Raw genomic sequence first — 14,416 nt, 5'->3', positions numbered from 1 at the left:
GTAAGACGGCCAACTTTCTGTTTGAAAGGCATCCCATTTCAAGTGTAAAAAAATGTATCACTGGTGAGATGAAGTAAAAGAGGGTCTATAGGCTATTCAAATGAAAAAAGAATGCCTCAAGTTTTCTTCAGAGTTGATAATCTGTTACCAGAGAAAATGCCATAAACTGATCAGAAGGAAGGATTGAAATGAGAAGTCAAAAGCTTTGGTTTAGGCATAGGTTGGACAAATGTAAGTTAGTATAAAGAAGAAATAATGGTATTACATAAATGGTGACACAACATTTGTTTAATTCATATTTCCTGTAACAGCTTTAGGGTGAAACTCACCCTTATGAAAGGGTCCTCACAATCCTGAGGACTTCTGTAACACTTATGCTCTACTTATACTACTTATTCAGTGTGAAATTCACCCCAGTGTGGCAGATCAGCCCAAGATCTATTCACCAACTAAGACCTTTTTTGACTTAACAAGGGACCAAATGGTGTACAGGACTGGTCTAGTTCTCTGCAGAGAAGTGAATTTGATCCCCAGTAAATTCAATGTGTGCTTATAAGCAGACCTTTGCTTAAAAAAACCCTAAAATTCTCTTTCATACATAGCCCAAGAGAGGGTTATTCTGAAAAAGTTGCTTTACCAGCTCCTTAGAACAGAAATTGCAATTCTTAAAAACTATTTTAGAGCCTTAAGCATGGTTTATTTCAATGATTTGTCATTTGATCAAACAACATGGTTGAATTAATAGAGCCCATTAATCATGAAATGTAAAAAAGTGTGTAGCTTTTTGGGTGCTTTTTTTTGGATGGATTCTTATTTTACTTTTAAACTTTTGAGGAAAATCAGTAAAGGGGATTTTATAAATTGTAATTATGTAATTCAGTGATACTACCCAGACAGATAAAATGTGTAATACTTTGCAGAGACCATAGAGCAAGGGGAATATGGTTAGCAGTGTGAAATGCTTGGCCCAAAATGAAAAATTTAAGATATTTTGCATTTTTTCACAAGGTCTAAAACAGGCCCAATTTCATGGACAATTTCCCTATGATACCTTAAATTTGTTAACAAAAAGGGTCTGTTTATAAGTTAAGTTGCTTCCATTTTCCATGCAAATACGGAGCTCAAGTTTTTGCATGTCTGTGGTGTAAATATGGGTTTTCTGTTGAAATTGTAACTATAATGAAAACTGAGGATATTAGAAACCACAAGAAACAAAAAATTCCATATGAAATTCCATTAAACAGATATTGAAGCGCTAGTTATAACTTGAGTGGTACTGAATTTCTGACAGAACAGCTGAGCACTCTACAGATATCTTGCAAGCTACAGATCCATTATAAAACATGCCATGTAACTGTTGGTTGGTTTGGATGCTTTACATCATGTCTGGCAAACTTTAGACATGTGTGCCCAAAGCAGCATGCCAGCTCATTTCTGCTGTCTCTCTGACAACCTAGCTTGTAGTTGTAGCTTTGTCAGTCCCAGGATATTACAGAGACAAGGTGGGTGAGGTAATATCTTTTATTGGACCAACTTCTGTTGGTGAGAGAGAGAGAGAGAAGCTTTCGAAAGTTTGTCTTTTTCACCAACAGAAGTTGGTCCAATAAAAAATATTACCTCACCCATCTTGTCAACCCAGATTATTGACCTGTGGGGCCAGCTCTAGGGGTAGCTGGAAATAAAACATGTCATGTAATTTCCAAATTGGTTTCAGAAGGTAGAGTGAGCACAAAGGAGTGCTGATGTAATTGACATGCTTTGGGGTGAACTATCATTAACAAAGAACTTTGGAGTGGGCAGGTCCAGTTTGCATGATGCAACTTTCCAATTCCCAGTGAGAATGCAATATAGGATGGGATGATGGAACCAAAAAGGTGACTCTAGAAGAGATTATTATGGCTCATAATTAATCATGTTAAAGAAAGTAAATTGGTAGTTGCTGTATGCAACATAATTTCTCGTGTAAAAGTATACAAACAACATTTTCCAATGCTGTGAAAGCCAACAGTGATAAATTCACTCAGTCTGAGTAATCCAAATTCTTTCACAGCCTAATTTGTCAAGAGGCTTGTTCAAAGGTGCCCCCAAAATTGAGCTCTTCAACTGTGCTCTGAAATTTGCAAGTGCTTGTGTTTGCATGCACAAAAATCTTGCATTTGTACATGTAAATTAGGTAACTTCGCAAGCTAAGAAGACATTAGGAAGCTTGATTAAGAAAAAAAAAAAGATGTTGGAAATCTCTTGTACATGCAGCCTTGTGTCTACTCTTCTATGTCCAATCTGTCACGTGTGCATTCAAATTGGAAGAGTTCACATGCAAGTGTTTTAGACCCACTTGCATGTGCACAAGCAAACGTACTGTGAGCATGCAGCTGCACACATACGCACAACATGCAAAGAGCCCTCTGACGTTTGATTTTAAAAATGGGAGTTAGGTGCACAAATGCCCGTTTGAGCAGACAAAATACCTCTGTGGCTCAAATCCATGTTTTTATACACAGAAATGTGTACTGTGGAAATTTCAGTCACAGTTAATTAAACGCTTAATGTAATGACTGAATCTGTTTTTTACCTCACTTATGGCCGATTTAAACTAGGGTAATTCGATTAATTTGTTGAGTTGCTCCTAATTTTATATGAATATAAAAAAGATGAGAAATGGGTCCATTAATTTAATATAGCAAAAAGAATAGAAAATATCAAATTCTAAAAAATTCTTTTTTTCTCATTGGTTACAAAGAGAGAGTCCCATTGGCTCTCATCTTTAAACCACAGTACATCTCCAGTTCTTTCTACCCCTTCTCTAACACCCTGACTTTGCTCCAGTGTAAATTAGGAATAACTCTCTTGAAATCAATGGAATTACACCAGCATAAAACTAGTGTGCATGAGAGCATAATCAAGTCTGCTGCCTCTGATTCTTATGCTATAGCTCTTCTGCGCAGTTACTTTAGTCTTGTTACTTTCATCTCACTAACATGAATTTTGTTTCTGTATCTCCAATAGGCTCTCTTTGTGAATTCTGAATCTGGAGTCCAGTGAACTTTAGCCCAGAGACCTTGCTTTTTTACAGTGTCGTAAGTAAAAAGCCTCAAAAATACTTTGTTAAACCTGATGTGCATTTTGGTTTGTCCTGTTATGACTTACAATGAAGTAATACACCATAAATTCACAGCATTTATGTCTATGTGACTGAGGGCAAATGCCAGAATGGACATGCTCATTGGGAAATTCAAGGCACCTGTTCCTTTGGGAAACCTTTCTACCAGTACTTTTGTCAGCTAGTCCTAAATTCATGCAAAATTGAATGAAGGAAGTGCCATACAATATATGTTATGTAACAGGGACCCCTAGTGACACACATGGTGCTGCCTGTGATACATTTTGCACTGCAACCCTGACTGGTGAGAGAATCATAGGTAGGACTGGAAGGCCTAAGTATTATCTAGACCATCCCTGACAGGTGTTTGTCTAACCTGCTCTTAAAAATCGTCAATGACGGAAATTCCACCACCTCCCTAGGCAATTTATTCCAGTGCTTAACCACAGGAAGTTTTTTCTAACGTCCAACCTAAACTGCCATTGCTGCAATTTAAGCCCACTGCTTCTTGTCCTATTCTCAGAAGTTAGGGAGAACAATTTTTCTCCCTCCTTCTTGTAACAACCTTTTATGTACTTGAAAACTGTTATGTTCCCCTTCGGTCTTCTCTTCTCCACACTAAACAAACCCAGTTTTTTCAATCTTATCTCACAGGTCAAGTTTTCTAGACCTCTAATCATTTTTGTTGCTCTTCTCTGGACTTTCTCCAATTTATGCACATCTTTCCTGAAGTGTGGCGTCTAGAACTGGACACACTACTCCAGTTGAGGCCCTATAGAGTGGAAGAATTACTTCTTGTGTCTTGCTCACAACACTCCTGCTAATACATCCCAGAATTATGTTTGCTTTTTTTTTTTTGCAGCAGCAGCAGTGTTACATTGTTGACTCATATTTAGCTTGTGATCCACTGTGACCCCCCAGATCCCTTTCCGCAGTACTCCTTCCTGTCATCCAAAGCACTTACTCCCAACTTGGTATCATCCGCAAATTTTATAAGTGTACTCTGTATGCCCTTATTTAAATCATTGATGAAGATATGGAACAGAACTGGACCCAGAACTGATCCCTGCTGGACCCCACTCATTATGTCCTTTCAGCTTGACTGTGAACCACTGATAACTACTCTCTGGGAACAGGTTTCCAACCGGTTATGTGCCCACCTTATAGTAGCTCAATCTAGGTTGCATTTCCCTAATTTGTTTATGAGAAGGTCATGTGAAACAGTATCAAAAGCCTTATTAAAGACAAGATATTAAAGACAAGTTACCACTTCCTTCCTATCCACAAGGCTTATTACCATGTCAAAGGAAGCTTTAGTTTGGTTTTGTCACTGCTTGTCCTGTTACCCTGAGTGTCTTAAAATGTTCTGCTGCTGTAGTTATCTGTCTACACATTCCCAGCCAACATACAGGCATGCACTGGGTGTCTCTGTATTGAGCAGCCTTGGTTTAGCAACTGACTCCAGCAGCCTGTTTGTTACATCATAGTCACACTCTGGTCTCCACCAGCCTTGGTTACTACTAGCCAAGTGACCCCAACACACTCCTAGTCCCAAATTTCCTCCAAATCATCTGTCCTGAAGTATCCTGCCCTCTCCTGGAACATTCAGAGAAGTAATATGGTTTGGTGCTCCTTTAAAGAGACAAAAGCACAGCTGATTACTTTAACGGGAGTTAACAATCACTTCAATTCAAACACAGCACTGGCTTGGTTTAGATTCAAAGTAAAACAAGTTTACTTACAAAAAGAGAGGTTTTAACTGAGTTAAAGTACAAGGGATAAAGACAAAATGGTTACAAACAAATAAAAGTAAAATAGACTTTATAGTGGCTAAGAGTTCAACAAGCTACAGCCTTGGTTCAAGGTAAAGTTCTTACCAATCTTTCTTCTTCCCAGCCATGGCTGACTTTCTCTGAGTCAGAACCTTCCACCAAAGCACAAGGAGCTGGTTTACCTTGTCTTCCTCTCTTGCAAAAGTTCTTTACCTAAGGGTATTTTCACTTGTATTCAATTCCCAGAGACTTTAACTCCCTTGATTGAAGGGCCCATCCTTCTCAGCTTGCAAGAGCTCTGGTCCTGTTTGCATGCCAAGATGGCACCTTCTCTCTCGTTATGTCTTCCCAAACTTGTTGTTTTGTCCCCAGACTCTGGATGGCCTCATGCTGTTCTTCCTTTCCTGTGGACTTCCCATTCCCCTGCTGATTCATATTCCGTTGTTCTGATTCCACTATGCTTAATTTACATAGACAACCAATAGACAGCTGCCTTCCTTCCTGTCTGGGAGAAAACCTGTTTCTCTCCCGTTGTTTGGTCACAGACTCGAAAGCATAATATTAGTGAGTAGCCATAATTCCTTATGTAGTGTTGATGCAAACAGTGATATTCACAGTGATATTAATCATCAGTGTGTCACTTCTTCGCTCGCATATGATACCTTGCATGACCCATTTTAAATACAGATTATGAAGTTTGCCAGAATTGGGGTATACTGGGCTGGTCAGGCCACCTGAAACTCACTGCTTCATACCAGGGAGTCCCTTGCCATCTGGGGGTCCCCACTTAAAAAACTGCAGGAGGGTTAGCCACTGGCTGACCTAGAAGCAGTAGGTCAGAACTCTCTTTTCTGAACAGGGCATCTCCCACCATGTTTTCTTTTGCCTTTATGTGGAAAACCCCTTTTTTGTCTCCTTTGTCTGTTCATAGTCTCCAGGACATAATATCCATAATTTCACCTACAAATATTTCATAGTGACATTAATGGCCAGTGTCTTATTAGATTTTAAATATACTACATCACCTCTTAAATAAATACCATGACATCAGTGTGCGAGGTGTAGTGAGTATGTCAGTCCAATAGGCCTTTTTGTCAAAGCCTGAAAGTGTTAATTTGGGCTGACCTATACCAGGTTAATGCTATGGACTTTGTTGCAGTCTTTCATGATTTACAGCTATGTAACTGAGATCAGAATATAGCCCTGAGTGCACAGGAGTAACACTGTTAGTCTCAGCTGGACTTGAGGGATGCTCATGGCATGGCTCTTAAGGGTACCTCCTGTCAGTCAAGTCACGGGGCAGATGTCCCTTCTGAAGGAATTGGGTCACCCTTTCCCCTGTATTCTGAACCTGACTGAAAAGGCAAAAATGAGAATTAGGAAAGAAAAGTGAAATATCAGGAAAACATAGGCAAAATAAGGGGATTAAAAAGAAAAATTAAAAGGGAGAATGGAAGAAAGTGCAGCCCACAACCAATCACATCAGGTTTAGCATAGAGTCAGGTGGTTATCTCAGATTTGAGCCGGACACCAAATTGCACAGATATATTCCAGTGGTCAGACCCTGGTTTATTCTCTCAAGGATTGTGCATGATGTCTCCAAAAAGTGTCACGTTTCTGACAGCCTTGGAGAGTGAGTTCCAAGACTTCTCAGTGTCCCAAGGCTAAACTGAGCAAAGGCCATCTTATAAAGCTGTGTCAAATATGACTAAAAAAGTGAACAGCTGCATTCAGATAGCACCTTTCATGAACTATGGTAAATTAGTGAACTAAAGTGCAGCCAGCAAAATCTTGAATGGGATACTGTTCCCCTGTGGACAGTCTGGACATGCTTCCAATGTGTCCATCCCTACAAATTCTTCTTCTTCTTCTTAAATATTTCTATTGTGGTAGTGTCCAGAGGCCTGAACTGGGGATCATGGCCCTTGAGTGCTAGATGCTGTTTACAAACATGTGAAGGCATAATCCTTGCCATGAAAAACAGAGAACCCAGGTACCCTAATTCTTAGTACATCACCCTATTCTTCACTGGACCATGCTGCTTCCCTATGTCTGAGTGCAGGCCCCATCTTGAGAGGTGCCAAGCGTTTTTATTTCCCACAGACTTCAAGAGTAAGAAGTTCGATTCTCAGTTCTGACCTTGAGCAAGTCACTTAGGCCTAAATTTTCAAGTGACCATTAATATGGCGTACCTCAGTTTTTGGGCACCCAACTTGAGATGCCATTACCTAGGGACAGTTTTTCAGAGGAGCTCAGCTACAATTCCAGGTGAAGTCAGTAGGAGCTACGGTTGCTCAATGCCTCTGAAAACCAGGCCACAGGTGTTTTAAGTTTGCCACCCTAAAAACTGAGGTACCAAAAAGTTAATGGATACTTTTGAAAAGTTAAACTGAGGGTAATAAGGCTTTGTAAAGCACTGTAACATCTGTGGATGACAAGTACTATATAGGTGCTAATATTGCTGTTGGCACTTTCCTGGATGGTGTATGGAGTGGAAATCAGTTCACTAATTGATATTACTATCTCCAGAATTAATTTCAAATAATTTCCATGAAGCAAAATTTATACCCAGGTCTCCGAGGTGAACCCACTTGACCAGAGCCTCCAATATGGGATGTTATGAGTTCAGAAGCAGTGTTCACATTCCCAAATCTCTCTCTCTCTCTCTCTTTAATGCTTATTAAAATTAAAAGCATGACCTGCCACATTACATTACATTAAAACATGATGTAACTTCTTAATTTTTTTAAACCATTTGTTTTAATTTATGGTGTTGAATTATGCCACAAAAAGCTTTTGTTTTCCCCTGAGTAACTATAAATTTTGACAGTGACTGTTTATCCAGAATCTTTGGCAGACCAAAACAGAGCAAGCATTGGCAAAAAGCAGATATTTAACAGCTCCTGACTAACAACTTATGAATCACCTGGCATGCATCTCCCTGCAGGTACCCTACAGAAATCACCCATCTTCCCTTCATCTCACAGTAATGGCTGTAAGGTTGAGTAGCTGACTGACTCAAAACTACTAAAAACTTGGCCTGTTTTACCCTTTCAATACAGTTGTGTTCTTGGAGGAAAGTACTGTCTGGGCAAATGATATTGAATGAATATTCTGGGAGCAAGAATACAGAGAGGTAAAGTAATTTGCTCAAGGTTATGCAACAGGTCAGTGATAGAACCAGGAATAAAACCCAGGTGTTCTAACTCCCAGTCTACAGTCCTCTCTGTTGAGTTACACTGTCTCTCAGATGATCTTTCCCACGGGTGGGTTGATTGTTTCGTTATTTTAACTTTCTGGGTGTTCAGGTTGTCACAGTACAAGAAAAATTATATGTTGGTTGAGGATGGATCTCACACACCCTACTCCCATGTATAGTGCTTATTCATGTGACTACTCCACTACACTTAATGGAGCTACTCATGTGAACAAGGTTTGCAGGCCCTTGATTTTTAAACAACTGCTTTACAGGGTGGACTGTGTTCCATAAATCCATAGCATAGGAGTATGGTTTAGTTGGGCTATAATCCTCTACTAAGACTTGCACTTATTTCTCACACAATTGATAAAAGTCGTAATGCTGTCACTCTGGTATACCAGCTGTGCTCAACTTTTATTGCTTCCTACTCCCATGATCCATAGTGCACACATGGAGTATAAAGCCTTCCTAAAATCATAGCCCCTTAGCTAAAAGCTTTTTTTCTGAGAGACAGTCTGTTGTGAATTATACTGTGGACAACAAATAGCAATTGCTCTTGGGCTACAGCCTCCAAAATATATCTATTTTAGTTGGATAACCTTTTTTTGAAGGGGTACTTCCAAGACACCCATATTTATGGGCTCACTGATATACCAGACTACCTAATCGGGAGTAAAAGCTACTTGAAACCTACAACGCAAACTTCCCATGTCTTTTTTTCCCATGTCTTTTTTTTCATCACATATGAACTGCTGGTTGTCACAGTTGAGGACAAATGTACCCAGATTCCCCTTCTTTGGTCCACCAAGGGCACCCAGTCTAGGCACCTGGCTATTTAGCCATCATCTCTCTTGGGCAGAGACTGGGGATCTCTCCCTCTTGACCTAGGTTTTTCCAGGTTGCACTGTTCCCTGCCTATGATGTGATAGCCAGACTGCCTAAACAGACCGGCATTACACTTTGCTTTCTTTCCAAAGCTTTTGAATAGCATTATTGCCAGCAGTCACAAGTCACCACAAAGCTCTTTATAGGCAAGCATATTTATTCTTAAGGCAAAAGCATTACAGAGAAAAAATAAAAAATACAATAAAAAAGCTCCTATATGCATGCTAAAAGCTTACCAGAGGTCACCCATTAGTCTTATCAGGCCTCAGTAGACCAAAATCCTTCAAACCCTTCCCAGAAAAGACTGGGGCCTCCCTTGGACAGAAGGTTCTGTCCTTTTTTGTCTGTTGGTCTCTGGAGAATCCAGTTTGAACTAGTATACATGAGCCTTTCCAGGTGGTGGTTACTTCTCTGGAGATGTTACAACCTGAGTGAATTTGTTTAACCCTCCCCTCGACACACATGCTGTTCTTAGTTCCTGGAGCAGCTATGGTCACTCTCCCCCATGGAATTACATGCAATCCCAGGCCCAAAATGATACATAAACTTAATACAGTAAGATCTCTCAAATATATTGCAGGAGATTGCCATATCTACACATTGTTTATAAAGGATACCACTGGCTATAAAGTATAGAGTCTGTCCTATCTCGGGGACTCTCTTTCTGCCCCACCATCCCCACGAACATGATACAGTTCTGTGGTGATCTGGAAGCCTACTTTCGTCATCTCCGACTCAAGGAATATTTTCAACACACCTCTGAACAGTGCACTGACCCACAGGAACTCTCCTACCAACACTACAAGAAGAAGAACTCTGTGTGGACTTCTCCTGATGGTCAAAATGACAGACTGGACCTCTACACAGAGTGCTTCCGCGGATGTGCACAGGCTGAAATTGTGAACAAACAGCATCGCTTGCCCCATAACCTCAGCCGTACAGAACACAATGCCATCCACAGCCTCAGAAACAACTCTGACATTATCATCAAAGGGGCTGACAAAGGAGGTGCTGTAGTCATAATGAACAGGTCAGATTATGAACAGGAGGCTGCCAGGCAACTCTCCAACACCACATTCTACAGGCCACTATCCTCTGATCCCACTGAGGAATACCAAAAGAAACTACACCATCTGCTCAAGAAACTCCCGGCTACAGCATGGGAACAAATCTACACGGACACAACCCCAGAGCCCCGACCAGGGGTATTCGATCTGCTACCCAAGATCCATAAACCTGGAAACCTTGGACGCCCCATCATCTCAGGCATCGGCACTCTTACAGCAGGATTATCTGGCTATTTGGACTCTCTCCTCAGACCCTACGCTACCAGCACTCCCAGCTATCTTCGAGACACCACCGACTTCCTGAGGAAACTACAATGCATTGGTTTTCTTCCTGAAAACACCATCCTGGCCACCATTGATGTAGAAGCACTTTACACCAATATCCCACATGAGGATGGACTACAAGCTGTCAGGAACCGTATCCCTGATGAGGCCACAGCACGCCTGGTGGCTGAGCTTTGTGACTTTGACCTCACCCACAACCATTTCAGATTTGGGGACAACTTATACCTTCAAGTCAGTGGTACTGCTATGGGTACCTGCATTGCCCCACAGTATGCCAACATTTTTATGGCTGACTTAGAACAACGCTTCCTCAGCTCTCGTCCCCTACTTGCACTACATTGATGACATCATCATCATATGGACCCACAGAAAGGAGGCCCTTGAAGAATTCCACCTGGATTTCAACAATTTCCACCCCACCATCAACCTCAGCCTGGACCAGTCTACACAAGAGATCCACTTCCTGGACACTACAGTGCAAATAAGTGATGGTCACATAAACACCACCCTATACCAGAAACCTACTGACTGCTATACTTACCTACATGCTTCCAGCTTCCATCCAGGACACCTCACATGATCCATTGTCTACAGCCAAGCCCTAAGATACAACTGAATTTGCGCCAATCCCTCAGACAGAAACAAACACCTACAAGATCTTTATCAAGCATTCTTAAAACTACAATACCCACCTGGGGAAGTGAGGAAACAGATTGACAAAGTGAGACGGGTACCCAGAAATCACCTACTACAGGACAGGCCCAACAAGGAAAATAACAGAACACCAATCGCCATCACGTACAGCCCCCAGCTAAAACCTCTCCAGCGCATTATCAACGATCTACAACCTGTCCTGGAAAATGATCCCTCACTCTCTCATATCTTGGGAGGCAGGCCAGTCCTCGCTTACAGACAACCCCCCAACCTGAAGCAAATACTCACCAGCAACTACACATCACACCACAGAAACACCAACCCAGGGAACCAATCCCTGTAGCAAACCTCATTGCTTACTCTGTCCCCATATCTATTTTAGCGACACCATCACAGGATCCAACCACATCAGCCACACCATCAAGGGCTCATTCACCTGCATGTCTACTAATGTGATATATGCCATCATGTGCCAGCAATGCCCCTCTGCCATGTACATTGGCCAAACCGGACAGTCCCTACGTAAAAGAATAAATGGACACAAATCGGACATCAGGAATGGTAACATACAAAAGCCAGTAGGTGAACCTCCCTGGACATTCTATAACAAATTTAAAAGTAACTATTCTTGAACAAAAAAAACTTCAGAGACAGACTTCAAAGAGAAACAGACAAACTAAAATTAATTTACAAACTTAACACCATTAATTTGGGCTTGAATAGGGACTGGGAGTGGCTGGCTCATTACAAAAGCAGCTTTGCCTCTCCTGGAATTGACACCTCCTCATCTATTATTGGGAGTGGACTATATCCACCCTGATTGAATTGGCCCTGTCAACACTGGTTCGCCACTTGTGAGGTACTCCCTTCTCTTGTCATTATATAATGCCTGCATCTGTAACTTTCACTCCATGCATCTGAAGAAGTGAGGTTTTTTTTCCCCACAAAAGCTTGTGCCCAAATAAATCTGTTAGTCTTTAAGGTGCCACCGGACTCCTTATTGTTTTCGCTGGCTATAAAGTACTCCCTACTTTTTGTCCATTACGTAATGAGCTCCTCTTATATTAAGAGAAGACAGAGAACATGAATGCAAGGAGTAGAGGCTGCAGGTGAAAATCGGTTGGAAAAATCAGAGATTAGTCCAAAAACTGTCAGGCGAGTCTGGTTCTCCATCTTATGTGATTGTTTAAATTCATTTTACAGTGAAGCAATACAATACTTTTTAAAGACCAGATGCCAAGACTCCTGGAGAGCAAGGACATAGATTCAAGGTTGAATAACTTACAGAATAATTATTTAAATAGATTCAAGCATGAAGCTCTTTAGGTCCCTAAATTTAGTATTCCTTTGAAAAAACAAACAAACAAAACCCTTACCATAAAAACTAACCTACTCCTCATTGTATTCAAGTTTTCCATTTCTCATTTTAAAAATGTTATGTACTAACAATTTATTAAAAATTCTCCACTGGTATTTCCGGCTCACATTCATTTGTGGGCATTCTACTCTCAGACTCATTGAATGTGCCATAGGGAATGATTTTGAAAACCTGCTGGGACACAATCCCTTTAGCACATACCCTCAAAATTTGGAATTCCATCACATTATGTATTTAATGTGAGCAACTGGGCATTCAGACCTCCTAGCTTCACATACAAATGCAAGTTTTCAGTGTGTAAAATGGGAACATATAAAATGCACATACAGAAGTAGGATGAGAAAAGTTTGAGGCTGGATGAAAATAAGAACATAAGAATGGCCTTACTGGGTCAGACCAAAGGTCCATCTAGCCCAGTATCCTGTCTTCTGACAGTGGCCAATGGCAAGTGCTCCACAGGGAATGCACAGAACAGGTAATCATCAAGTGATCCATGCCCAGTCCTGATCCATTTGAAATTAGGGGGAAATTCCCATTTCATTGGTGTATCAATGGGCCCTAATTTATATAATCTACCAATTATGGGGTGACACAAGGTTCTTGTGTTACTGTAACTCCTCAAAGTGAAAAGCTGTGCAGGTTCAACGGTCCCTCAAGACAGAGTGAGTGGCACACCATACCCACTGTCATTTGCAAAAATACCAGCTTCTTAGAGCACTCTTTCTGAAATAAGTCTGCTAGGACATCAGCATTTTTGGCGCTGAACTTACAGTTTTAGGAATACTGCCTTCTTCAACCTACTTCTAAGACTAATATTTCATTGAAAGAAATGACGTGGCATCAGATGGGTGATGGAGAAAGCGAAGGTCAATATTTTTAAAGGCATTCATTAATTTTGGCTGCCTGAATTGCTGAGTGTCTTTCTTGAGATATCTAGATCTGATTTTTCAGAAGCACTGAGCGCGCACGCCCCCCGCCCCCCCCCCCGCAACTCTCAAATGATGTCACAAGGTCCCGTCATACAAAACAAATGCTGGCTCTCACCTTACCAAGCTCAGGTGGAAAATCGTGCCCTTCAACAGAGCTGCTACCTGGCTGCCCATAACAGCCTCAATTCTAATAATCTCCCTAAATTTCAAACTTAAATCTCAAACAATGGATGCACATCATCAATTAATGGTGCTGTTATCATTCTAGACAACTCTTCTGGATGCGTCTTCCCCCTTATCAACATTATCTGTCTCATGCAGATTGAGCCTCAGTCTGCGGGACCTCATGCAAACCCCTATCTCTTGTAGACACAGGGTCATCTGTTCCACTAATCCAGCAGGATTGGTGTAATGGAAATATATAGCTGGATGTTGTCTGTAGACTCCAGACACTGTAGTCCTCATCGCCTTACTAGCCATCTTATGGCCTTATATACATTTTGGACATAAGTGGGGAGAGGATCAGAGCAGAAACCTGCAGTACCACACAAGAGAGAGCTCTTGGAAAATTGCCATCAACATTTTGTGGGTATTTCCACATTAAAAGGCCTGAAATCACAGCAGTAGAGGTGCCCAGAGGACAATTCCATTTTGTGACAATTTTTGCGGTTTAGAAATTTGTTTTTTGTTCTGCATTGGAATGAAAACGAAACCTCTCAACTGTTTTCATGAAATAAAATTGGGTCAAACCATCTTTCTTTTGATCAGATTTTTGGAGCTGCGCATGCACGCACGCCCTGGACTTCAGAATCTTTCCCATTGAAACCATCACTAGAATCGATATGCCCCTGTGAAATGTTTCAGCTTCAACCAAAAAAGCATATTTGGGTGAAAACACAATTAATTATAAATGTGCTGAACAGCTCTACACTGTAATTCGATCCATTCCTACTAATTCAACCTATGCAATACCACCTTACGGTCATCAAAAGTAACTTTACTGTTCTGATAAAATCAGCCTGGGCTTGTCCTTTTGTCCATAGCCAGGCACAGCTCAATGGCCAATGCCACTTAGCCAAATAACTCTTTCTGATGAAGGTTCGAAGTTGGGCAGCTGCTCCAGTGCCGCAGACTGTATAGTTTGTAC

At 41.1% G+C, this 14,416-nt stretch overlaps 1 long non-coding RNA gene across 2 annotated transcripts in view; it reads left to right on the top strand.

Annotated features, from left to right (window-relative positions):
• Positions 1-14,416, top strand: part of LOC135975350 (uncharacterized) — a 187,863-nt gene that overhangs the window by 153,821 nt on the left and 19,626 nt on the right. For both annotated transcript variants that reach the window (XR_010592286.1, XR_010592285.1), the window contains one exon: positions 3,007-3,077. This is a non-coding gene — a long non-coding RNA (uncharacterized LOC135975350). The remainder of the gene's footprint in view (positions 1-3,006; positions 3,078-14,416) is intronic.

Source organism: Chrysemys picta, chromosome 13 (genome assembly GCF_011386835.1).
Source record: "Chrysemys picta bellii isolate R12L10 chromosome 13, ASM1138683v2, whole genome shotgun sequence".
In the NCBI taxonomy this organism is placed as follows: domain Eukaryota; kingdom Metazoa; phylum Chordata; order Testudines; family Emydidae; genus Chrysemys; species Chrysemys picta.
Note: the sequence above shows the minus strand (reverse complement) of the source record. Positions and strands in the feature narration are given on the sequence as shown.